Source organism: Diplotaxodon limnothrissa, linkage group LG10, assembly GCF_057381915.1.
Source record: "Diplotaxodon limnothrissa isolate DT_005_m linkage group LG10, D_limnothrissa_male_GT1.1, whole genome shotgun sequence".
Classification (NCBI taxonomy): domain Eukaryota; kingdom Metazoa; phylum Chordata; class Actinopteri; order Cichliformes; family Cichlidae; genus Diplotaxodon; species Diplotaxodon limnothrissa.
Window position 1 is genome coordinate 3,542,597 of NC_140605.1, and position 27,457 is coordinate 3,570,053.

Genomic DNA, 27,457 nt, shown 5'->3' on the forward strand with positions numbered 1-27,457 from the left:
TTGAACATTCCTTTTTAAAGTGAGACAGAATGAGACGTAACCAAAAAGATCCCCTCCTTGGTAGGTTATTTTAGCCCAGCTTATTCTTAATAATTGAAATGATTAAATAATAATCTGCTAATTAAGCATTTCCATTGTATGTCCCTTGGTGTGAGACAAACCGTAGGCGGTGTATATTACTTAGTTTAAAATGGGGAAAAAAACAGCGTTAAGACCATTTGCTGTACATCTAATGTTAAAAAGTGCTTCCTTGTTGGCAGAGGGAGTATGTGGGCAGCGGTGAAGGCTTGTTCCTTTAAGGGTGGTGTCAGCGGCAGGCGGAGGAGGAGGAGTGTAGCTGTCTGCGCTCACTTCTCCACAGCGAGGGGACTCCGAGAATAAACAATTTCCACAGACTACGCACTCCACACCTCGGCTCGCTCACAGGCGCAGCATTCATTTGTAGAATTAAAAAATCAAATCAAAAGGAGGCTTTTTAGAAATTATTTCGGACTTGATTTTTTCCTCCCTCGAAGCCTGCCTCGCCATTTCTGCTTCCTGCCAAAAGTGTCGCGACCGTTTTCATTGGATTTGCCTCCTCCTGTCGAATGATAACGATGCGCCTCTGTGGGGTGGACGAACGCAGGTAAGGGGATCTGTAAGCGAGCGCACTGTTACGTCTGGACAATATTATTCTTATACTGCTGCGGGTGGAAACGTACACGGGTGCGCGTATGTCGGGCAGTGGTTAGATCGTGCGCTTTTTTTCTGTGTGTGTGTGTATGTGTGCGTTTGTGTCGGGGATCGGTAACGCTGTTTGTGTGTCGCACGGCGACCAGGGGCGCTTATGGATGTGTCGCTGAAATCGCTGCATAAAGAAGCGGGGAATAAACCTGCCCGTGTGGCTTTCCATTTAGCCGCACAGCCGCTCAGTGACGGCAGCCAGTGCCCGTATCCTTCGGATCAGTGACTCAAATTAGGCCCACGATAGAGGCATTTCTCTATAAATGTTCTCCCCATACACGCACACACCGCCTCTGAATCTCTTGAAACCCTCCAGCTAATTTTCACAGTGTATTCTGGGCTGTCAGGCTGCTTGGCAGTACGAACACCGAATGACTAATGTCACCCGTTGGCTTAATTTAATAACAGTGCGCACCGTCTTCTGCTTGGAGCGCGGCAGCTGTAATGTAACGTTAGTACAGTTAATGTAGTTCATCACGTCGGGTCAAAACACTGCACAGCCCCCCATCTTGTAGTTTTAGCACCACCAAAGGGAAACGCTTCACAGTTGCACCGGTGTGTAGATTACAGTTGGCAAGTCTTAAGGGGTTTTTAATGGCCCTCCGAGCGTAAAGGGTCTTATACGTTGACTCATATGTGATTGTTTCAAGGTGCTAAAAGCCACCTGGGCCCACTGGGTGTAAAAATGAGTTTGGGTTGAATATTCATTGAGCAAGACTTTGTATGTGTCACTGCAGTAGCACTCAGGGGAAAGCAGGGACAGTGACACTAACCCCTGAGCATGTACAGTAAACACAGTGTAGGCGAAGGTTGTTAAAAATGTTGCAAAGCAGTGTTGCTACAACAACTTTATTACACAGTCAGGATCAAGGTAATGCTTTTTTTAATGCACTCAAAAAGGTGTGCACTTGATGTGTGGCTTAGTTGGTGATTCCCATTAATACTCTTTTTTTTTTTTTTTTTTTGCTTGTTACCTACCCCACCTCTGAAAATGTCTGAATGTCTCTACCCTCCCCAGGGTCCTCTGATAGAGATTAGTCTAGTCTGCAGACTAAAACACCCATCATTTCAAGTTGGTCTGTTGCAGCCTGTCACATCACCCGACCGTCATGTCAGATGTGTTTTGATAGATCTCAAAGGCTTGGATGTTTTCTCGGCGAGAGTTTCTGAGTGGCCTTTACGTAGGTGTTCCTTTTTTTCACAAATATCTTATTGCTTCATTGGACTTTGGATCCGTGTGGAGGCAAAAGGTCAGGGGCTGAAGTTTTCTGAGACTTACCGGAAAGAGGGCAGAGTACAAGCTGCAGTTCAGCTTCTGAAATAACCTGTTTGGATGTTGGAATATGAGGCTTTTTAAAAAGGGTTCAGTTAATTTCCTGCCTTCCACATAACTACTTAGGCTACCAATCTAAAGTAACGCAGAGAAGAGTCAAACTTTTTTAAAGCCTTCTAAATACTGCCTGTGTCTGGGGGTCTGCCTCTTAGCCTCTCTTTTGTTGAACATTTAAGCTGCTTAATTATTTGACCTGAACTTACACAAGATGTTCAAGGTAGTTCGGCTTGTCCTCTGTTGCCACAGATAACGTAAAACCTCCACGTTTGTAGCCCAACTTTTTAAGTTGTGCTTTATGAGTGTTTGAGTGCTGCAATTCATAGGATCCTCTGTGTTGGACGGGGCTTGATTTGACTCTGCCATCTGCTATTGTCCCGGGAGCTGCTGTTGAGTGATGTGCAGTAGCCTGCAACAGAACCAGAGGACATTCAAATGGCCAAATGCAAATGATGCCGAGGCTGCTCAACAGTCACAAGACTGGACTCTGAACTCTCTCCTCTCTTGTCCACTGGCTGCCTTTCATTACTGCAGAATCTTATCTGCCATCAAAACACTGCTGCCGCCGCCGCCGCTGCTGTATGAACGTGGCAAGTTTTGACATGAGTGTTTATGTGTGTGTGTGTGTGTGTGTGTGTGCTCTTGCAGGTGTGTTCTGCACATCTCTTTTGCACATTGTGGAAAACACAGAGTAATTTCAGAATCCACCTGCTTGTTGCTACTTTGTGACATTGAATTATGTAAAGGAGAAATCGCTGTAAAAAATGTATTTTTTTTTCACACAATGACTCCACAGAGTACTTGCCCAGCCACTTACCTCTACTAACAGCTTCTCTAACTACTGCCACTGTGCCAGCTCAAACCCTTAGTGTTTGTAAATCTGTCATAGACCACAGCACGAGCACAGGGCGGACAGAAATTGAGAGTGGCGTCCCGCTTTTTGATTGCTGAGATACTCGGCAGCAAGAAAAAAAGAGAAAAACTAATGTGCAATCTACCAGAACAAGTGTCATGCATTTACTGCAGAGTTTTTGATTTATTATAGACCTGGGAGATGCCCAGCACTTGTGTTGTTGGCCACCGAACATTGTTCAAGGGCACTTTGACAGTAGATGTGAGGAGCAGAAGTGCATTTCTCATCTACTTACAGGCCCGCGCTCTTGTCAGCCCACTGAGGATTCGAAACCAGACACCTTTGGGCCACAAACTCATTTCTCTAATTGTTTGGGCTCCATAATGCCAGTGCGGGGCGTGCATTAAACCAAATCATTTTATTGTTCCATTTATCGTTTGTTTGTTCAGCAGACACTCTTCTAATAACAATGGTCAGAAGTGCTGCTGTAACAGGAAAAAGATTTACACCGTGACAGTTGTGCTGTAAATTTCACAGTCAGAATGAAACATTTACCTCTAATTAACAAGACAGAAGTCAGTGTTGTGTTCAATCAACAAACTGAAATGATCACTTCTCTCTGATTTACTATTAAGTACTGGTAATCTTCTGTCCTCTCTTCCATACAAATTCTTGCCCAGTGCCTGTGTCACAAATAAAGGTTTGCCTGATACTCCATATCTATACTGTTTCAGTCCTATTTTGTTATGTTTACCATTTTTTAGAGAAATGCACCAACCTTACCCACACGCCAAACCCCCTCCAACCTGTAATCTGTAATGACATTTCTCCTTCTCCCCTTTTTCTTCCTGTCTTATAATGTGATTATTTTTCATACTAAATTCAAAATCTGAGTAACTACAGCCTGAAAACCCCCCAAAATTAAATGCTCAAACTGATATCAGTAAATGCAGACTTATCTGCTGATATCTTATCGGCCGATATTCAGCTGATCTGTTAGTGCCTCCCTAGTACCGATCGTCTGTCAGTGGCTTTTACATAAGCAAATTTCTTGAAAATGATGGTGAGCACTAGGCTAAAATATCAGGGCTTGAGTGACTAAAGCAAAAATGCAGACTGATGGAAGCCAACAGTGCTGAATTAAAATAGACATTCAAATTACTACTGGAACACCGCTATTCTAAACCAAGCAGAAATGGGGCACGCAGATAAGCACACATAAAGATGCATGTGTACCGTTTACTGATCGGGGTGTATTTTCAGTGCGTTTTCTCTGAATTTTCTCCCCCTAGAATGCCTACACAGTCAGAAAGTGATGTGGAAGTACAGAAGTTTGCTGTTGCTTTTGGAAATGACATCACCGTGGGGGCAGTTGTGGTGTCTTCCCACTTAAAAGATTTCTGCTCTCAGTCATAGCGAGCCGCTGTGTCTCATTCAGAGACAGCGCTTCTGCCGGTGCTTCTGTCGCGAGCAGAAGGCAGCCAAAGTCAATGAGACTTATTTTGATGACAAAGCAGTAACTGCTAAACGCTCCTGGATGCAGGCTGGAATGACGAAATGTGAGGAAGAAAGATGGACTCCTTCTCTGCAATCCCTGAAAGCTATACTAGCCAGAACTCAGCTGTTGAATGATTCGCGCCCCCCCTGCACCCACCACCTTCTCCTCCTCCCTTTTGACTTTCGCCTTCACCTCCAACTCTCCGCCCCTCTGCCTTCACACCTCACAGGCCCTTCAATTATCTCCCCCAATTGATCGCTGCTGATTGCAGTTGCCGTGAATTATTTAGACTTTGCTGAAATTACTCGCTAAACGGGGACGGAAGGCTGAAAGAGCGAGATACCACGGGTCAAATAAATTACCCACATGAAGCATCGGCCCCTTTCGAAAACAACCGCCGCCAAGGCCCAGTGTGCAGATCAATGAAGCGGAGGAGGGAAACAGCATCAAGCTAGCCTGTAGTGTGGTAACATCAAGTCTCCACTGTACCGCTCCTCTGGTACGTTAAGTAAAGACCGAGGAGATGTAGCGTGGAGCAGCAGACCTCCTGGGTGATGTGAGAGAAGCTGACTCTTTTCCTGGCCAGGCTGGTGCGGTCACAGCGGCGGAGCGGAGTGGAACTGACTTCCCCCTCCCTCTGCTCTCTCCCTCCATCTCTGGCTCTCTTTGCCTCTCTTGCACCTATAGCAGAGCTGCCACCCCGGGGGCTGTGGAGGTGCAGTAGGGAGGTTTTCTCTACTCTTGTGGTGAGTGTGCAGCCAGGATGCTGCTGCAGTCAGACGAGGGGGGGAAAGTGCTTCGCCACAGGCAGGCCAGTGTCACAGGCGTGTCAGAGTGGGCAGGCTGCAAAAGGGAATGAGGACAGATGCTCATAGACGGCAGGCATGCCCAGCCTGTTTGCGTGCACGTGATGGAGGATGTCTGTCGTGTTGTCCTGCAGTGGCATAAACAGCATAATGCTAGTAGATGCTTGTCTGCATGTTTGTAGTTTTGTTAGAATTGTTTAGCTGCAACAGTTGGAGGAACGGTTGTAATTAAGTCTGTGATAATCCCGAGCATCACAGCAAACGTGGATTCACTCGAGTGTGCCGTGACTCAAACAAAACACTTTCTGACAGGCATCAGGATAGGCTGCTGCACCTTGTGCACTAAATGCTATTTATGCGACCTCTCCATGTGTTGTAGCGAAGCCCCCCCATCCCCCCGCCCGGGGCGGTGGAAGAAACCTGAGGGTTGAGGAGTAGAACGATGGGTCACAGAGTCCAGTGACTGAGGTCAACTGTTCTTCAACTGTGTCTTATTTTAAGCAGGTTATGTGGCAGGACTACAGGGGAGAAGCTGGGGCTAAGTGAAAATGCCACTCATTCCTGAAGAGTCCCTGGCCTCGTCAAGGTTAGTGCCTTGTCTTTGTAAGTTGAGGGATTGATGCATGAGCCTGTCTGGCGCTGAATTCAAAGTCCAAGGCTGTCACAAGCAGCAACCCACCCTCCCGCCTACCCTCTCTTTTTTTTGCAGGCTATCACAGGGCCCTGTCCTTCCTAACTTCTTAGCAGCCTGTCCTTTTGGGAACCTTGAGCAGCCCAGGCAAGGACACAGCGTCTGGTGCAGTAAGCCTGTGCAGAGGGGGAGGCTTTACGTAACGTTCTGCTTTAAACATGGGTGCATGACTTCCCTGACACGGAGCAGTGCGGTGCAGAGCTCCACAGCTCACAGCACACGTCCCCTTGGCACCCCTGGACGGGGGGTGGGGGGGCAGGCAGAGAGATCCCTGCAACTTAATTATATCTTTCTCTTTTAAAAGCTTTCGTTTGAAATTAAATTTTCCCAGGCAATTAACTAAAGAGGAGTTTTTAGAATTTATGAATGAATGATGGATATATAGCGCAGCACAGTGGAGGGGTGGGGCGGGGGGTGAGTGGTGGAGGAGAGGGAGCAGGGCATACATATATATACTATAAGCTATGAGCTTCTGTTTCAAGACCAGTTTGAGACTTTGTTAAACTTTTGTTGTACCCGGGTGCAACGGCTGGATGCCGTCAGCCCAACGACACCTCGTCCTGCAGGGCGGCGTTGTCACCCAGCGAGCATTCACACACTTCCACGTTGCTTGGTTCCTGCAGGAGGAAAATGCATCACCTGGGGTTTCCCCGCTTCCTCATTCACTCAGACCCACACCTTGTGAAAGATGGCTATATCTCGCTTAATAATGTTACGCACTGCACACCTCTAACCCTCGTTTGGCTTGAACTGTAATTGTGTAACTTTTTGGCTGCTAGTGATGAGCTGAATTGTTGCTGAGCAACAAGAGACCTGTGCGGGTGGCCGTGGAGAGTCGAGCTGTGCGAGTTCAGATAGATCTGCAGCACATTATCCTTTTTTTTCTTTTTTAAATAGAGGAATGTCAAAAAATTTCCCTTGAAACACTCAGTGTCTTGCATGCAATTCCAAGGTAGATATTTGTCATTCATCCAAGATAATATTCCATTAGAGCTTCGTGGAGAGCAGCCTTCTAATGGCTTGGACATTACAGATTCCCTTCGGTCCATTTAAAAATTGTCAGCAAAGAGAAATGATTCATTGCACTTTCAATAAATATCTTTTTAACAGAACATGGCTAAATAGGAGGTACACAGCTAAATGAGAAACGAATGCATGCCCGTGCTGCAAAGGAAGGACTGGGGACATTTGGCATAACCCCAGCATCCCTCCTTCACTCACAGTTGTCTCTCGAATTTCTGAAACATGCCGTCCTTTTGTGAACCTTCAGCCCACTTGTAAATCCATTAGCGAGGTGACGTTATTCACTGTAGTCCTCACTACAGCCGGGTAAACAGACCGAAAGACTGGGATTCAGCAGTACAGCTTTCTCATAACTGTGTTAGAAGGCTTCCAGTGGTAGAGAGGCCATTTGAGAGGAGATGGAAAGCACTGGGCTGATGACTTGAGGCTGCCATATGACCTATTACTTAGGGAAAATGGACTGGTGACCAGAAGATTGCTGGCTCATACACTGCTCACCCTCTGCCCTTGAGCAAAGGTAATTAACCTGGATTCCTCCAGTAAATATCCAGCAGTAGAAATGGGAAGAGATGTGCAAGAGTGATAATCGTGTAAGTGACTTTGAATAAAAGTGTCCACTAAGCAGGAAGATTAATACAGCTAATAGAATTATAACTTGTGTTTTCGAGTTGTCAAGGACCCAGGACTGCTGAACATGTAGTCATTCCTCCTCCCCTCTCTATTTATGCACTCTTCCATAACACACACACACTCGCGCGCACACACACGTACGCACATTCACAGACTTCTCTCTTTTCCTTTGGCATTAGGGCTAGAACGTGACCTTGACCTGATTGCTGAGGAGGCTCTTTAAGTAACTCTCCAGAAGGAGATCCAATCATGTGACACCCTTCACCCAGCCTCACCCCCTGTCCTCTCTCCCAACCTTGTATGTCTACCAGGATGAGGGGGCGGAGACGCTCGCTACAGGCATGTGTGTCGCCGCGGGGGCCGTCGTTCAGTTTGGTAGTCGCTCCCAAGGTCAAACAGGGTCGAGGTTGTGTCAGACCCAGTAGTGCGGCTGCAGCGAGCCTTTATCTGAATTTGAGAATGGCTGCCACAAGTTTCCACTCTGACTGTGCTGACGAAAGGAGCAGGTTTAGTCATCTACTCGATTCTCAATCACTGATACCAGCATATGTCAGGGAAAGGTCGTTTCATGTCCAGAGCGAGCTGGCTGCTAGGATGTGTGTTATTGCAGTTGCCTTCCCTCACTCCCCACAGCTGCCCCGCTGTTTTAAACCACGCTGGCTCACTGTCTCACTTTAGAGCAAGCTCCTGTCTCTGCTTCAGAGTATTTTTATGCTCAAATGTTAACATATCTGGCCCCTGGATACATTTACCATATGGCTGTGTAAATAGGGATCCCAGCCCACTTTGTTAAAGCTGCTTTAATAAACCTTAGGCAAATGACATGGAGTCCCCCCCCCCAGAAACTTGTCTTGATATTACGCTGGGAGAACTGGACAGTCAACGAGGGCCACTGTTTCTCAGCTCGTTTGAGGCTAATTGGGACCTGTTACGATGCTTCAGTGTTGTGTGTGTGGTGAAAGACAATGGGACTCTTTTATTTATTCCTTAAATTCCAGGATGCTTTGATATCAGGAGCAACTTGGTTCTTTCAGAGAAAATGAAATATCGTGTCGCATCAGTTAAATGAGTCCTACATTTAGCATCAAAATGCAAAAATAATGAATCTACCTTTATATGATTATTTGTTTACCTGTCTATCCACGATAGGAGCGTGAATGCGGCTTCAGTGGCACCTGGGATCTGTGGCAGCTTTACGAAGAGCCAACGACTAATTTTCCTGTCTTGTTTTCATGACAGGAACGTACTCTTCCTCCTTCTTCTCTGTGGAGCTCATTCTCATGTGTTTGTGCCTCTCATCTCACTCATTATTAGAAAGCAGACTGTGGCATACCGTATTCTAACTGATCCAGGAGGGAGTTGGGAGTTATACAAGACTGTGTTCATTAGCTCCTTTATGGCTGCATATAGTTCTGTTTTTTTACTGTCACAGTGGTGGGTGTTCATATTAAACATGGTTTCATGGCATATGTGATCCCTGTGAGCCAAAGGTTTGGGGTTCACACTGCTCCAATTGTTCTGTTTCAAACCTTTTTTTCTACTCTTGGCTCTGTTTGATGTCACAATATGGTTTACGAGGGGCAGCCAATCAGAAGAAAGTTCACCTAAAGTGTGCCTGATCGTAAAAAGAGCTGAAGCGGCTTGCTGAGACAGCAGATGAAAGAGATGAACTGAGTGGCTGCACCGAGGCCAAGAAATAAGGATTCTTTTAAACTGTAAATCATGCAAATCTACTCAAGTGAAGTCCACAAATAAAACTTTGAATTTGGAAATTAGCCAAGTTAGTCCCCTTTAAGTGGACCAGATAATATCCATCGGAAAATAGTTTATGCCACTGGAAGAAAAGTGAGAATGTTTATCCAAAACAACCAAAAACTATGAATAGGTTTAATTTTCATACATGGTGTTGTAATCTCTACTACAAGTAAATATTTGTTGTCAGAACCATTTTTCTTTGTACCTGCATCAGGGTCTTCCACCTTTATAAGGGCCAAACAGTCTGCTGCAGCAACAGCCAATATGTCGACTAATATCTGCACATCAGCAAATGAGATAATGCTGATATTTATCTGTTGGCAGTTTTGGCCAGTAATTTTGAAATCAAGATTTTGAAATGAAGGAAGAGTAGATAAAATGAAAACATCAAAATTAATAGAAAAAAATGGCGTATATTTTGGTATTGATGTTGGCTATTGGCCAAATTGTGATTGTAAACGTCAGTCACCATCTGCGTGTCCTCTGTATTTTGAGATGCATCATTTCTTCTTTTAAAGTTAACTTTAGCGTATGAATAATACTTTTTAAAAATTTGGATAAAAAGTGAAAATCAGCACTTGTTTGTATTTTTTAATCACAGATAACCCCCAGCCCCCACCACCCAGTGGGCCTCCCCTGCAGTCCCAACTGCTCAGAAGCTTTCTTGATTAAGTGCAGGGAGTTCGCTTGTTAGGAGCAACTTAAATTAAGGTGATCACCTGCCAGGATGTGACATTTTAAAATCAGACATCAGCCGCCACCCGCCTGACACGCTTTTAGCTCGTGTACACACAAGATGAACCTGTAGCTTGTATAATTTGGTTGATTGTTTACAGCGTCAGCCAGTTGGAGGTGTTCTTCACCTATAACTGTGTTATGTAGAATAAAACAAGTGTCACCAACTTATGTGCCATTAAACAGGGAGCGTTTGGACTGTTAAAGCAACAGTCGAGCTTTTGTAACGTGTGTGATGTTTTTTTTCACACTAACACACACACACACACACACACACACCTAGCGTTATCACTGAGGAGCTGTGTGCTTGTGTAACTTTGTTTACACGTCTAGGGCCAGCGCTGGCACAAGAGCCAGACGAATGTGGTTTATCCAGGGCCTCTTTCTGTCTAAGCCACCTTCCCCTTCCATTCAGCGTTGACCTCACGAAGAGGCAGGGCTTGACCTACATCCACCCACTTAGCTAGAACCTCCACCAACCCCCGTTGAATAAAGAGACCTGACACCCTATTCTGCTTTTTTTCTCCTTTTTTTTTTTCCAACAGCCATTTGCTCTCTGGTCATATTTGGTGCACTTAGAGGGATACAGCACAGCTCTGCTGCTTTTGCAGCATGTCTGGCAGCATGGGAAAGTGGAGCAGCGTTCTTCATGGCTTGTCTCTGAGGCACCAACATGTCTGTGTGCACTAGGTCACCATTAGCATGCAGGGGCTTAGCACCAAGCTGGTGAGAGTTTAGTGGCAGGTCAACCCTCCTCTGGTTTTTAAAAGTGTCAAACTGTGGCTGATGCAAATGAGTACACGCAAAACACATGTCGTCACTAGCATCTGGCGGGACTAATATTCTAGCTTGGGCACACTGTGACGCCGGGGTGCCAGCATAAGGCACGCTAATGTCAGGAGAGCTATTCGACAGTCTACTTGTAAGAGATTTGTGTAACCAAATGCTCTGCAAGTCATCCTGTGGTTTTAAAAGGCCTAATGTGTATTATGCAAGGTAACAAGTGGCTTGCTGCAGCAATAAAAACGAAGTGGAACACTATCATTCAAGCTGAACTGTTCAGTAAGTCGCTTTAAAGGTTTTTAAAGGTAATTGTCAGGTTGCCTCCTACAAGTATAGGTCTCGAGGAGAAGCTAAGCTAAAAGGTTGCTAAGCTACAGCAAGTAGTGACTAATGATTGGTGATTTATTTATTTATTTTTTGACAGATACATTCATACTTAAATCAGCAGCAAAAAACCGTGTGCTTTGGCGAGATATTTCACTGTGGCTTCAAGCAGGAATCCAACACTGAAAACGCAGCGAGTCCCACAACAAACGTTTCTAAATGAATGAAACTCTCAGCTGTTCTTGACTAACCTCAGAGAGAGAGAGAGAGTGATGATCATATACTGCGGGTGCAGCTTACTGAGGATTGCATGAGAGGACCATGCATGTGATCTCAGACATGTCATGAGCTGGGCTAACCGTGGCGAAGACATTCAGAGAGCACTAGTGTCATGCTACCAGGCATTAAGGCAGCTCCTGGCTTCAGCTAGCCTTCTAGTAAAGCCACCCACCACTCCGGGAAAAATTTTTTTTAGGCTGTATGACAGGTCATCCTTTCATGGGTGTCAAATGACTGCAAAGTAGCTCGTGTGCGTCTGCGTTTAAATAAGGCAAAGGGTTCCTATTTAGTATTCTGAGTAAGAGGGGAGATAATGGCCACCTGGAAGAGGAGAGGTAGAAGTGGGAAGGGGGAATGGTAGAGGCCTGTAGATGTATTTAACCTCAGGAGCAGTTGTTGTTTCAAGGCGTGGGAGGGTTTTTTGCCAAACATGCAGCAGGCCAGCTGATAAGGGTCGGCTGTAATCCAAAGGCCGCCAGAATGTGGGGAAAGATCAGAGAGAAGTCTGAGCCTGTCTTTTTAACTTCTTTTATTCCTTTGTTTCCCTCTCTCTCTCTCTATCTCTCGCCCTCACCCTTTCACTGTCTCCCTCGATCATGCTCTGCAGAACTCCTCGCACGACGTTAGGGGAGGGGAGAGAAAGGAGAAGAAAAAAAGAAAGAAGAAAAGTGGGTCAGGGCGACCTATTTTTTTTCCCACAGTTCACGAAGGCAGAGGGTGGTGGTGTTATCGTCAGTTAGACGAGGAGCAGGGCCTGATGGGGAGGCAGGGCCTTGTCGCGAGACGCAGCCACTCAGAACTGGGTCAGCAGCAGAGGCTATGTCTTGTAAACGGCTTGTCATACCGGGGAGAAAAGCTGCAAATGAACCATAGATTATACGCCCCAAGCTGAGCGCTGAGGTCTCTCCTCACTCCCCAGACCCACACTTCAAAAAGCACACACACGCACTCGCGCATATAGTATAAGTCTTACAGTAGTGCACGAGTCTCTAAAGTACTGCCACCTCCTATAAGTTCCTCTCTTCCCCTCTCAGTCTCCAGTAATAGCGTTTGATTTCTGCAGTCAGACCTGTCAGGCTCAAAGCCCGAGCCACACATGCTTTTAAGCAAAGGCTCTTTTCTGGTTCTGTTTCTCTGACATACGGGCTGCTGTTTGCTAAATATAGCCTGCCTTCTCCAGGATTTTCTTGACTTTATTTGGGTCAGGTTATTTACTGTACCAAGTTCAACTGTGGTTTAGAGGAGCAGCGCACATGCTTGTTCAGCCGGACTGACATGGTTGTAAACCATGGCTGCAATTTCTCCCAACTACAGGTTAATTTTTAAGACGCTTGAATTAGGGTTCGATCACTTTTGCTCGTGCTGATTCTTGGCAAAAGGACCCAGTGTGGCAGAGAAAGGGACTAGCCGCAGTAACCATGTGTTTTTGATATCGATCCTACGCGTTGCTTGTTATTTCATAGCCTTTGTGTCTTCCCGCTGTGCCTCAGAAAGACAAAGCGGGATAAACACTGGGCTTGATCTCCTCCTCGCAAATAATTGCCGCGGTTGTCATACTGAGCTAAGACCTTTAGGACTGAAAATCGGGGTTTCATTTTGGCGTCAGGGCCTGCTTATGGAGCAATACAATTTTCAGGCAGTAGAGCTCACTCATATTTCACTATGTGGAACAAATCTGCCTGTAATGAATCTCTCAGGACACTGTGGTGCCTCCACAAACGAGTCTGTTTTTTTGGCTCTTCTGGAGTTAGGGGGGAGGGAGGGGTGCAGGGGGAATCTATAGTGGGCCTTTTAATATTTCAGCACATCCATCTCCCTGATATGAAAAAAAATCTGTTTTCTTTGCCTGTATCAGTCCTGGCTCATGTTAATCTTATTGGTTTCGCTCTCTGTAAAAACAGCCTTATTAGCAGAGGTGTCCCACTAACAAACATAACATAATATCCCGAGGTGGGGCTAAACATGGCGGGGGATTGGATTAGCAGGAAAGACTCCGTGTTAGTCCGCACATGCAGCTCCCCTCTGTGGCTCCCGAGCTCTTTCTGCCACTGCCGGGAAGCAGACCTGCCTAATGTTATTCTTAGCCCCAGAACTTCGTGTCTCTGCGCGAAAGCCCCTAACAGTAATCGAGGAGAGCGCTCGTGGCTCATGTCGCTCAACGACAGCCTCTGAGGGCGTGTGTGCGTGGCCCTGTCTGTTTTTCTATGTGTGTGTTTGTGTGTGTGAAGGTGAGACACGCTGAGCAGTAAACCAGTCGGAACCAGTGCTCGGCCAATCTAGCCGGTGTTTCCTTTTTTTCTTTTTCTTTTTGGTGATAGGGAGCCACCGCATTGCCTTTAGCAGATGGTTTCCAGCAGGCCTGCATATGACATGTGATAATATTACAGTTTTGAAAGGTCAGGCATGAAGAGAACCAGTAGGAGGGCTAGAAGGAGGGCCTGTCCTCTGTGCACACACTGTTCTGCAGCGTATTAGTGTTACATTCAAGAGAAATGTCCTTTTATGAATTTCCAGCTCAGTATTGAACATACTGCCAGTAACGGGGCGATGCAAATATTTATAGGATCACTTGAACCTTGGTGGCCCGCGTGTCAGTCGCAGGGAGGGTGTCCCAGTGTTTACTGCTGATTTACAAAAAAATAAATAAATCTCCTTTGTGCTCTCGGGCAATAGCAAGATTTGGACAGCGCAGAGTCAGACTTTGGACTGTGGACTGTGGTGTTTACTTTAGAGAATCAGAGGTCCTCACTGGGACACAGCAGATCATCATCAAACCGGTTTAAAAATAAATCTGCGCAGGGCCGGTCAGACATTTTGAAATTCTGTTTCTATCTCCGTCTGATAGAGAGGTTAAAGATACAGCATCCTGATAAATCTCTTCCCACCAGGGGGAACAGATAAGGAGTGGCGTAGATTGAATAAAAGAGCTGAGGAGAAAGGGGGAGGATAGGTGCAAGGGAGGGGGTTGGGGGGCAGGAGGAGGAGGAGGGCTGAGATGTCTATCAGGCCGCATGAAGGGTTTTTTTCTCCCCCCGTTTTTTTTTTTTTTTTGTCTTGCAGATCCAGTTCAAGGGCGCCCGCAGGCGAGGCAGCTCCCGCTCTTGCCGTGCCAACGCTGCTGCTCAAGGTCATATGAGCCAGCCCTGTGACATTAAAGAGGAACAGGAAAGGGGGCTGGAAGGAGCGGGGGGCGGGTGCAAAAACCATCCTCCACAGACAAGCACACACAGTCGCATGTGACTTGAGTTGTAAGAGGGGTGAAAAAGTAGCCTTTATTAACTCTTTTCAGTCTTTCCTGTGACTTTCTGTGCTGGTGTCTGGGTCTACAGTGGATTTTGTGAGGGCAAGAGCTTTTTAAGGGCAGTAATGAGAGTGTCTTATTCTCTCTGCACAGAGCCAAGAGATGCTTGGCTAACTGCTTTGTAGTTGCCAGCCACACATACAGGCAGGGTTTGTGTGTGTGTGTGTGAAAGAGAGGAGGGGGAGAGAGAGGAGAAGATGGAAGAGAGAAGAGTCACTGTGATAAACCTCAGGGGAGGGAGGTAGAGAAGAGAAAAGGGGTCTCAAAGTTATTTAAAGGGACAGGGAACCAATGGCAAGTGCCCTTCAGTTCTGAGTTTGAGCTGAAAGGTAGTCCTAGCATTTGTGAATCTAACCTGCAAAGAGCGCACGCTGCCGTTTGGGCTAAGTACAGTGCACCGGCAGGTGGTTTCAGATGGGAAGTAGAGTTGCGGTGGCACATCCAGGAGTGTCATGCTTTTAACTGTTGCTCTTATTCCGTATTAAACTGTTTTCCAGCTGCAGCTAAGCATCTGCAATAATTACTCAGCAGTTTAATGTCAAAAAACGACGCCATCCTTCAGAATCCGGCAGGTTCCTAAAGTGCACCTTTCAGCATCAGTGTTTGGAGTTTTGAGTGTCACGAGTTTGAAATATAGGTGCAGTCGGGTGAAGGGAAAATGTGACAACAGGCCGTGACGGTTTGGCTCTATGGTGTCAGAGACAGAGGTGTCAGAAAAATTAATGGTGGCTGATTCGGCTTCTTTCAATGGGAATGTTATCATAACATAAATGACATGAAACTGTTAGCGTGTGTGTGTGTGTGTGACTGTATAACGTGATACAGGAAAAGTGTAGCTCTCTCTTGTTTATGTTTAATGTAGTTGAGCCTGGAAGCTATATTACTCCTTAAATATTACCAGTAAATAGTGGTCTGCTGAAGACATGTAATCATCTACGTGTCCAGTGTCCATTATGCACTTGGATATGAAATTTTATTAAATTTAGAGATGACTTCTTCACATACTGTGGTGCAACAGTTCTTAGCTAATTCATGCTAACTGATGCTTCCAGCCAACATTTGCTCTTAAAAAATACCATCAGAAGTAGCATTTTTGGGCCTCTCGTGATTTAACGTAATCTACCTTATGGCATTTATTTATTATCTGTTTGTTTTTTGCTTCACGTCCACATTACCATAGTCGAAAAATGCACAATATTGTCTCAATATCTCTTGATATTATTGCATGATATCGAAAATTAGCAATAATGCTGTCATTCCTCTATAACTCTGTGTTCTGTGTTGCCTGTGTTAATTAAAGTCAAAATCCATGTACATGCAGGTGGAGGGGATCTTCACTGTAAAAACATACAAAAAGAGCAGCTACATTATCATATCTGCATTACTGCCACAATATCAGTCTTTGATTTTAAAATGACACAGTTACAGTTATCCTGACAGCTCTGTCCTGGGCAGATCCTAGGTTTCTGTTTGCAATATTAAACTCGGTCATTAATAGTGTGTGTGTGTGTGTGGGGGGGGTATTGTAGTATCTACAGGCTCACCATCTCGTGTGCTGCTTGTTTACACTGTCATCATGTGTTCGCTGGTCAATCAGGTATCAGTTTGCGGCGCCAATTACGCTGCGTGAGAATATGGCCTTGTCCTACAACAGCACACAGCTGTACATTTCAGGATTGCACTTAGGGCGGCAGGCTCGTGGTTGACTTAAGCCTGAGGATCTGGGTTCAAGTCCTTGTTTTTGGCACGATGCTACGCTGATTTGTCCTGGGGCCCTATTACGTAGCTGACCTCTGACCTCCAAGTGACAGGAAAATGTGGGGAGGATTTCGCTCGTTAAAGACTCACATGATGAACAGAATCCATTTAGCGTATTATTCTATGCAATTTAGCTTCGAGAGAGTATATTTTGCTCCTGAGCTAGCCCATCTATCGCCTCCTCATGTATCATTTTACACCAATATACAACTATTGGAAAAGAAGTACAAGGTGAATGTAATGGAGAATGGTTTTTGGACGGAGATAAGGCTATGTTTTCTGGAACAGAACTAATAGCCCCACTATCATCTAAATTTCCTTGTAGATGTAAAAGTACAGGCAGACATTGTATGAGTCCACAAAGTCAGTCTCCCGGGCCGCTAATGGAGCTGCTTCAGGCTATGCATCAATATGACATCACAGATTACAATCTTTAGACTTTGGGAGCACTTTAGGTACTTTCAGTGCTGGAAGAACGCAGGAAGAACTGGCCGACAAAACACTGAGTCATTATAATAACAATCACAGAGATGGGTGGAGCTGTGCAGTGATACGGCCTGACAGAAATGACTAAAGTATACCTACGAGGACTTGTAGTGAGTCTGCTGGGCTTCATAGAGATTTTGCAGTGACATTAATAGTAGACTTTTTAGTCTCATTTGGTACCACTGTGTTGTTTTTGGAATGATTCAGGCAAACAAATCTTTTTCATTATTACAAAATGCAGAATGTAAGGAGATCTGGAGTCGGTGTGTGTTACGTTGTAAAACTATTTCTGTCACACAAATATCTTTTGGGGTTGCGTCGGGAAAGGCATCCAGCGTAAAACTCACATCAAACATGTAGATCCTTTGTCACAAGGGAGCAGCGGAAAGTAACTTTTAATACCACATAGCAGATTTGTTTTGCTTCTTTAGAATGGTTACTTAATTGCTTCTGATTATTTAGAAGCAAAAGTCATGAAAAACATACAACTCCGAATCCTAATTTACGAGTAGTCTGCAGCTAATGTAGCTTCTCCCGCAGCTACACAGTGTCCAGTTGTACTTAGCAGGGTTGGAATAGCTCTGAAACTACGATGCAAAACTCAGTGATGTTGTAGTTGTAGCAATACTGTTTTCCCGCACTGTGATATCCATGTAGGGCTATTAATGTTAAAGCATGCTAGCCTTGATGTTTGAAGCGCTTCAGGCTGAACTTATAACTCATGGACTCTAATCGTAATCAAGTGGCCTCTGGTAAAAAAAAGTCCATATCCCCCAGTTTGGTTCAAGTCAGTTTGGATAGGCCTTTTCCCTTAATAAATAAAATGTATCAATTAAAAACTAGAAAGTCGTTGGTTTTTTTCTGTTTTTACCAACTCGGCTTATCTTTGTTTAATATTAAGGTTAGCTTGATGATCTGAATCATTTAAGTGTGAGAAATATGCAAGAAAATAAGAAATCAGGAATACTTCACAGCATTGTATGACATCTAGCTTAAGTCCCCGTGACCTGTACTCTCTACTCAGACAGGATTTACTGGATAAGTGTCCCTCACACTTGTGACGCAATCCTTTCTAACCACTCAAAGCTGGATTTGAAGCTCTACTGAACCCTGCTGAACTTTGACATTTTAAGGTATTACTAAGGAAGACACAAGTACGGAAAGAGCCTCCTCTCACCAACTAAGAATCCCTCTGTGCCCTAGACCCGAGGCTCGATCACACCTGTTCATCACCCAGCTGGCATAGTACCATTTTGACTCTTTCTTTTGATTAAACGAAAAAGCATTTAGACTAAACAATCAATAGGTACAGGCTTGAGTCTGGAATCGCTCTGGCATAAATCTTCCTGCTGCCTGGCGTGGAGTCGTCTCTGTATCATTTTTGCTGATTAGTTTTCCCATTACTCAAAACAGACGCGTTTGCTGGTGATGAATGATCCAATTATGGGATATTTGTCACCCATTTGATATCTGCTGCTAGTCTGTGACTGTAAAGAATTTCAGTGTAACTCTACCTGCTCAAACCTGCAGTCCACTGTGGGGTTAGTGTCGACCGGCCTTTGGATATATTTTTTTTTACAGCCATTAGGCAATGATTATCTCTTGGGGGGTTATTTTTTTTTAATTTCCCAAGGAGCATCTAACCACTTCTCCCCGATCATCTCATTAATTTTGTGGTTACACATAAAAGCAGTACTCAAGAGCGTTTTCAGCACTTTTGTCATTTTAAGACTACTTGCCCTAAAATTTTCTAGCATCTCTTCTAAAGTCTGCATCCCCCCCATCGCCACTGATATACTTCAGACAGCAGTCCGATATGTCTAAACTGAAGTTGACCTCGTCCAACTGCTACACACACACACACACACACACACACATGCACACCCAAACAATACACAGACACTCACAGCTGAAAGGATTCATGTACACTCCCCCACCACACGCCTGTGTCTGTGGACAGTAGGCTGATTCTGCAGCCTCCCTCCCTCCCTCTCGGGCTCTCTCTCCTGCTCTGCTGTGTTGAGCTGTGTGTGTGTGTGTGTGACAGTTGCTTAATTGGGCATTCTCCCCTCGTCGGAGAGCCTCCTCTCTCTCTCTCTCTCTCTCTCTCCTCCAGCTTGGGCCGGGGCTGCTGACGAATGGCAGCGGATTACAGATGAGGACACGGTGACCCACCTGACCTTGCTGCACAGCCGCGGGGGTGGGGTAGTGGTGGTGATGGGGAAGGGAGGGAAGGGAAGAGGGGGGGAGCACTGAGAGCTGGCGATGGGGCTGACAGGGTACTGCAGAGAGGCAGAGGTGGTGGCAATGGGCATGGGTGCTGTAGTGGGGGAGGGGGAGGGTGGGGCGTACCCGTGCCAGGTCAGGGAGGATGAGGTCGCACGAAGGTGGGTGATATATCGGCACAAAGGGGCGGGGGTGGGTGCATTTGCCAGGTGGCCAGGAGGGCAGGCGGGAGATCAGGTGAATGACAGGAGTGTCACATGACACCCTCCCTCCTCCACCCGTGTCAGTATGTCAAGGGCACGAGCCCCTGCTGGCAACCGCCACTGCGACATTTTCCTAACACTTCTTCTCTTCTTTTTAAGTTCTTTTTTTTATGTGTTTTTATGCGTCTATCAGGCGAGCAGCTCCTATATGACTGCTGGCTTGCCTCCACGCACCCTCGGGCCGCGATGTGGTCGGTCAAAAGGAGGCGGCGGGTCCTTGAGTGTGGTGAATTTTAATTTCGGTGCGTGCTATAGATATTTTCATCTCCCCCACCCCCACCTTCCTGCTGTGCGTGTGAGACTGCCAAGGTGAGGTTGTGTCCTCTTGTTAAGAGCGATTAATGGCACTCGTTATGTACATAATGAAATCTCCCTGCTGATGCATAGGGTGGCGTTGTCTCCTCTTTTTCTGAAACACACACCCACCCACCCACAAACCTACATATATATATATACATAATATACTTCTGTGTGTGTGTGTGTAGCACAACACTGAGGATGCTTTGTTACAGCCTCCAGGCAACTCCAGCATGTGTTTGATATGGTGTAGAGACCCCTCCCCTCCCCTCTTGTTGTAAGCCATCTCCCCAAATGAAAAACGAACTGGAATTAAGGCCCTGTCAATTCGCAGTCGAGTTTGTTCCTCTTTCGCTTTAGATGCGCACAACACTGCGGCTCCCTGCGTGACATGTGTTCTGAGAGATAGAGATGGGTGGCTCGCCACTGAGTCCCGTTTTGACTGGCGGAGCAAATTAGATCTAATCTTCTTGTGTGTGTTCTTTTATAGCCCGAGAATGTTCACCTAACATCAGCTTTTAAGTTGACCTTGTTGTGTTGTTTGCTCGTCTGAGGCTCCTGTGTGCATGTGTGTTTCTAGGACAAGACACTGCTGCACTGCTGGCTTCTTTTTTTTTCTTTAAATTTTTGATCTTGTGCAAGTGTACGTGCACGCACTAGCACCATTCAGTGCCTGAGTCAAGCTGTGCAAGCTCTTTTAATCCCATGCCCCGGTGCACGTAGTCTTGATTAGTGGCAGCAGTTATCTGTGCAGAAGACAGCCCGCCCTCCTTCAGCATTTAGTCAGGTCTGGGGCACCAGGGGGGTTGGGGGTGTCAAGTCATGAGAAAGGTGAACGAGAAAGGAGAAAGGCAGAGGGGGCAGCAGTGGAGGAATGGCTAGAATGAGGGAAGAGGGGAGGGAAGAAACCTGATTAGTATTCTAAAGGAGCACTCCTGCCAGTGGAGCAAATTGATTACTGCACTTTACCTGTATCAGCCTCCACAGCTAAGGATGACAAGGTACGGGAGCATGATGTGTGTCTGCATTCGCCCCACAGCCACGGCACAATAGCGGTGTTAAACCCACACTAGGCAAAATGCTTTTTTGCTACCCTCTTTTTTACTTTTTACCACCACTGGATCGTCTTTTCTCAGTCACATTCAATACAGGAAGCGATATGCCCGCTGCGGTTGGGTGCGAGCCTCGCCAGTCTCTCGGTCTGATTTAACAGTCAGTGATTGACTGAGGGAAGGGCATGCTTGTTTCCTGTTTCCTGCAGGTCTTGGCCCTTTTAGGCTGATAATTAGCAGGTTTCTCTTAGTTACAGTAAAGGCAATTACAAAAAAAAGAGATTATTTTTCTTTCTACTGCACAATTTCCATCAACACAGTGTTAATGATGGGTATGGTTCTGCTTTAGAGCCCTGCTGGGTTTCATTCTGGCTACTCAATGGAGCGCTGATTACACCTGGGCTGCCAGGTGAAGGCAATTAATTGCAATTAACCTCTGCTTAGACGGAAAAGCAGCAGCAGTTTGAGGAATGACGACCAGAAAGAAAGCTTGGAGGCTTTGTTCAGGCTGCGGGGAAATCAAATTTGTTTCTCCAATCACATCTGTAGAGACAGATCGTGCAGACTGCTATTTGCAAGTGATCAGATCAGATTTGTGTGTGGTCATCACTAGCCCATTGGGATAGGTTGCTGCGGTAACAGCCGAGGGGTCAGTAACTACGAAGCAAAGGTCGGCTGTACACAAACCCCAGCAGATATACCCCTGGTGCTCTAACAGCAGCCTGAGCTCTGCGTCTGTCACTCCTGGTATGATGTGTGTTGCAAATGAGAAAAGTATTTAGTACAAATTTGTGGCTTGACCCAGCAGCGTCTAAAAGGAACAAGATTTGTTGTATATTTTTCTTCTTTTTTTTTAAATGTATAGTTGAAGTGCACAATGTCTTTTCAGTTAGTTTGCCTCCCTTTAGTCCAGTTTTCCATTTTTATTTCTAAAATGTTTCTTTTCACATCTAGTTGTGGTTAACTGTAATATTCTTGATCCACAGCTGTAGAAATGCAACTGGAGTTGCATTTCAAACCAAACTTTGAAACATATTTGTGCTGGCGGCCCGATTAAAGCTGAATAGTTTGTCTAATTAAAGCAGATATGCAAAAGGATATATAGATATTCAGTGTTAGATATGTATAATTTGCCCCCCCTTAGCCCAGTGCACGCATTCCACTATGAAATTTAAATTCCAAGCCAATGACACCAATCTGTTCAGCCTGTCAGTGGCATTCACTGTGCTGTCAATACTGAGCAGGCATTGCAAGTATGTTTATATTCTCCATGTGTAATAGGCAGGGCCCAAATCATGAACTCTCCAATCACTGTGACCAATAAAAGTTGATTAAGTCAAATTGACCTGGTGCATGTATTTAAGAGGACCCAGTATAAAAGCAGGAAAGCACTGCCTTCATTCATTTGGGCAATATCGCTAAAATTAGAAATGTCCTGTCTAAAATTGTTGTTGCATTTATTACTTCTATTTTAATTCATTATTATGAGGTTGCTCTGAAAAGCCTTCAGTTGAACCTGAATTCTGCAGCGAGAGTTCTGGGACTACAAAGAATTGCTGTATTTCTCCCTTATTAGCTTAATTTCACTGGTTCCCTGTTGAATTCAGAATTGAATTCAAAAATCTTCTCGCATACAAAATCTTGAATAATCGGGCCCTGACATATCGTGCAGACCTCATAGTACCGTATTATCCTAACAGAGCACTTTGCTTTCAAATTGCATGCTTACTTTTGGTTTCTAGCATTTTCAAAAGTAGAATGTGATGCAGACTCTTTCAGACACCTCTACTGTGGAACGAAGTCTGAGTTTGGTTTTGAGAGACAGACGCTCTCTCCACTTTTTTTTGATGAAGCTTATAGTCGCTGCTGGATCGGGTGATCCTGGGCCATTAGTTATGCTGCAATAGGTCTGGGCTGCTGGGGGCTTCCCATGATGCACTGAGGGTTTTATCTTCACTCATCTCCTTTCACTCCCTGTTAGTTTTTCAACAGTACTGTATGTAGTCATTAGCAAATATTAAAATCTGGTTCTTTCTCCCATAGTATGTTTTTTTTTTCTTCTGTCTCCCTCCCTTTACCCTCAAGCTTCATGGCAGATGGCCCCGCCCCTCCCTGAGCCTGGTTCTGCTTGAAGCTTCTTCCTGTTAAAAGGGAGTTTTTCCTTCCCACTGTTGCAAGGTGCTTGCTCATAGGTAGTCATGTGACTGAGAGTCGTTAGCTTACAATATAAAGCACTTTGGGGCACATGTTGTTGTGCATTGGCACCATATAAATAAAATTTAATTGATTTAGGCAATTCTATTAATAAAGTTGGTTATTTCACTATGGATAGTTTATTTTCCAAACACTCTAGTCAATAAACATGGCTTTTGTTAACTCTATTGTGGGATATTTATGTAAATATAAGTCTGGCAAATATTTTTTACTCCAACATTGGAAATTAGTTCCTAACTAGGACAGCTCACAAGTCCTGGACAGGCAGAGGGCAGCTCGGGCAGGGCCTCGCTGCTTCTTTATTCTAGCACTCAAGTGACCCTGCTGTAGTTAGTAAGTAGTGCAGCCCACTGCTTAGACTCACCGGTGAGGGGAAGGCTTAAATATAAGGAGAAGGTCAAGCTAAATAAAGTTTGTTTTGCCCTTGTGTCTATAGGATATGGATTTATCTACAGCTCAGCAGAGATCATGAAGATCTTGGCACACATCTAGAAAAAGGTCTTATAGCAGGCAGTTTGTTGCAGTTTAACACTAGCTTGCTGCTACATTTAATCCCTGTAAAAGACTGCATTTTATCTAATGTGTTTTTGTCATATGTATAATATTTTGTAGTAAAACCATATGGGCCTTTTCATTATTGATGAAACGCTAAGTGGGAAAGATTGTTAAAAATAAGAAATTTCCTTTGCTCCTTTTTTTGTCTGTCAACCCAAAACCCAAATAAAAAAAATCTAATTTCTTTCCAAATTGTTAGTTAAGAAAAAAATCTTTAAAATAATTTCTCACTTAGTTAACCTGATGGTGCATGTATGAAGTTGGATTGATCATTTATCTGATTTGAACCAGACAAAGTTCAAGTGACTGTGCATAGTTAAGTCTCCTGTTTAAAGGTTTTAAAAGTGAGAGTGAGTCGCAGGTGTGCTGCACACCATTCATCTCCAGTAGTGCAAACACATTTTTCCTGCTGTGTGTTAAATATGAAAAATATCCCAGTAGGGCTGGGCCATATCATACCGTTCACAGTAATACCAGTATAATGTTGGGCAACGATAAGAAAATGAAATATGGCGATAGAATATGGATAAAACGCGCATGCGCAGTGCCTTTGTTTTCATACATACATGGCGGCGACGCAGAATGAGAAGGGCGAAAGCGGATCGTTGAATGAAACAGATGAACCAGAACTGGTTTGTAAAAATGCTGCAACTTCAGTGGTGGAACTGGTTTGGCTTTCGTCCGTCAGATACACAACAAAGCACTATTTTTGGTAGAGCATGCTAGCGGGCCGTCGTTATTACCGTGTTGTTTGGAAAATATAAACATACTTGCAAACAGTGTCCCTTATAATCCCGTGTGCCTTATGTATGAACTCTGGTCGTGTTTACTGACCTCGAAACGATTTTATGTGCACGGCGCTCGAAAATCTGTCAAATGTTTCAGTACGACTTTGCTAAGCTACGAAGCCGCACCGCTTGATGGATTGTCGGAGCGTTACGGCTATCGTAGGCAGGAGCCTCGCGGAGTGATACGTACTGCGCTTCAACATAATGTTACCGTATTGTGTGTGTATAACCTCTTTTTAAGTTTTGTGGATATTATACATGGTTATGCTGAGGATATGTCGTCTGCCCTTTGGTTAAACTGTCAGCAAGGAATTTGCATTTGCACTGTTACATTTTTATATAACTTTAATGCACATAAAAAACAGCTGCTTGTTTAAGTGAAAATACATTGATGTTTTTTTGGAGTTGTAAAGTATTTTGTCTAGTGTCAATTATATCGTCAGTTATATCGTTATCGCAAATTTTCAAATGTGTATCGTGATAAATATTTTTGGTCATATCGCCCTGCTCTATATCCCAGCTGAGTTCATGTCTAAGCATTTTAAAGAAAAGCTTTAACCTCCTAGGACCTGGCATCCACATATGTGGACATCACATTTTGGGTTGTCTAGACCAAAATACTTAATTTTTCTCTACAGGGGCCTGATGTCCACTTACGAGGACATTATACTGCCACTGTTCTATCGAAATTTAAAACAAATGTCCTCATGTGGATCTGATTTTCCCCTGAAACAAAATTGAGGTTTAAAAAAAGAAATCTGGTTGTTTTTACATTCGTCAGGTCCCAATCAGCCCAAATAGCAAAGAGAAGTTAAAAATGCATGCCCTGAGTGCAGGTCTTAGGAGGTTAATGCAACAGATGCAACAAGTTCCCAATGATATTTTGCTCATTTTATATAAATTATTTATTTCAGGGATGTAAACCTTTCAAATGAGGCAATCTGATTCTCTTTGTGTGTTAGCTGTAAAGCTGTATGTGTGTCCTAAAAGTCAGAGCAGATGGGCATGTATGGGCTGTCAGCTTGCAGCAGTCACTCCTCTCCTCTGTGATATTTAGTTTTCAAACCATCTTTGTCATCTTTTCTTCAATATTAGTTCATCTCACAACTGCAAAGTAGCGCTCCGCCACTACGTTATTGTCATCATCTTTCAGCCCTGTTGTTGCCTGTGCCTACAAACAGGTAGTGACCGTGTCATTTAGCGCTCAGTGTTTTCTTTTTCCAGCAAAAAATATGTCCTATCAAATTATGGTGATATCAACACATTTTACCAGTATATAAATTATTCAGTATGAAATGTGCTTTATTTAGGCTCAGTGGAACATTTAACGTTATCTAGGACACCTGATTTTTTTATTATTTTTTTAAACGGCTTTTTAGAATTTCCGAATGAAACTGCAGCAGCCTTTGCCCATAGGGCAGTGTTGGCAAGTATGCCTTTATAATCTCCAGTGTAATTGATCGGGGTTATCTCGGCTTAGGAATTGGTTAAAATCCGTTCTCTCTGTGTTTTGCTTGAAAAGAAAGTCACACAAGGACTGTAACACAAGTTTAAATAGCTGAGGTTGTGTGTCCGCAGCTTATAATGAGGTTTCTCCAGGTTGTGTAACAAAAGATTGCACAGTGGCACAAGGTCCTTTGAGGTTGCAGGATGGCAAGCATACAGCAGCTTGTTTGCATCAGTGTTATCTAAAGCTCTTGCCTGGTATATTTAAAGTATAGTTAACCTTTTAAGTTATTAACTGTCTTCGACGCCTTACTGTCCCTTTGTAATTTCAGCAACAACGACATATATACAAACTGATTATCACGTTACAAAGTTGCACATAAACGTGGTTAATTTGTTTATGTTAAAGTTGGATGTTGCTCCGAGTGTGAAAAATGAAACCCTTGTCAGCGTCTGAAGCCTACACTTTTCTCTAGTGGCCAGCAGGAATGCAACTTTTTATATTTGCGAAAACAGTTTGCTTCTGTGCGGTCCGTGCCGTGGAGTGGATCTGTTTTTGTGGTTGCCTCAGCTCTGGCCGTGTGAGCACCGGTCAGGCTTTAAGGCCAGGTGTAGGACTAATCTTATTGAAATGTCTTGCGCTCAGCTCTGCCCTGCCAAGTGGATTGGTGCTGCTTGAGAGGTTTTTCTCAGAAAAAAGGTTGCACATAATTGTTTTATACTTTATTGGGTTAAATGTGTCTAATTGATTTAAAAGATACCCTAATTGTGGAACTTTGAATAGCCCTGCATTCTTGCTGATCTAGAGGAAAAACAAAAAAAGAAGTTGTGTTTTTGATGATTCTAATGGAATGTCCCCTCACAGGCCATTATGCCCTGCGATACCATTCTCCGGCTTCACTCGGAGCAAGCATTAGGATGATTTAAAAACTAAAAAGTAGGTCAATGGGAGCATTATGAAAGGCGGAATGATAGTAGAGATGTGTCCTCTTCTTTTTCTGTCACTTAGACCTCTGTCACACACTATAATACTCCAAACCATCCTATATCACTTACAGTAAAAGAAAAAAAGAAGCAGGGCTCTTTTTAACCCAATAAAACCAGACATCTTGCTGACTCATAGCACCAGCCTTCTTAGGGATGATGCCAAGGATATTATGGAAATGATCCATTAAAGGCCAAGGTTTTTTAGCTGGTTTTATCCAGCTTTCAGGGCAGTCTGACAGTGGGACATTTGATCTCAATTGCAAAGTGACTGCAGTCTGTTTCAAGGGCCTAGTCTGCCTTTTGGTGAGCTGGCCGTTGGGCAATCAGCTGTTCCTATTTCCAGCAACAGTGTTTACAAATGGAAAATGTGTGTTGTTTCGGGAGGGAAATGAGCGCCATTTCAGACAGGCGATGTAAGCAGAAGATTACCTCGGAGCCCAATAGAAACGAATCAGGTATAGATTGATGGCAGCCACGGCTCATTAACAAGGAATGTGTGTGTGTGTGTTTAATTGATGCGCTAATTCTCAGCCACTCAGGAAATGGCCCTTGGGTGGGTCTTCCAAATGGCACACAAATATTTACTATGGACGCAAACACTTTGGTAAGCACATCCACGCGAGCCTGGGCATGTAAGGTAAAGAGTGTCCGATG

The 27,457-nt window shown here is 44.5% G+C and overlaps 1 protein-coding gene across 1 annotated transcript in view; it reads left to right on the forward strand.

Annotated features, from left to right (window-relative positions):
- The first annotated feature begins 340 nt into the window (after window positions 1–340).
- nrip1b (nuclear receptor interacting protein 1b) overlaps window positions 341–27,457 on the forward strand; it is a 37,444-nt gene continuing 10,327 nt past the window's right edge. Inside the window, exon 1 of the mRNA XM_085364275.1 lies at window positions 341–625. The gene's annotated coding sequence lies outside the window, so the exon portion shown is untranslated. The remainder of the gene's footprint in view (window positions 626–27,457) is intronic.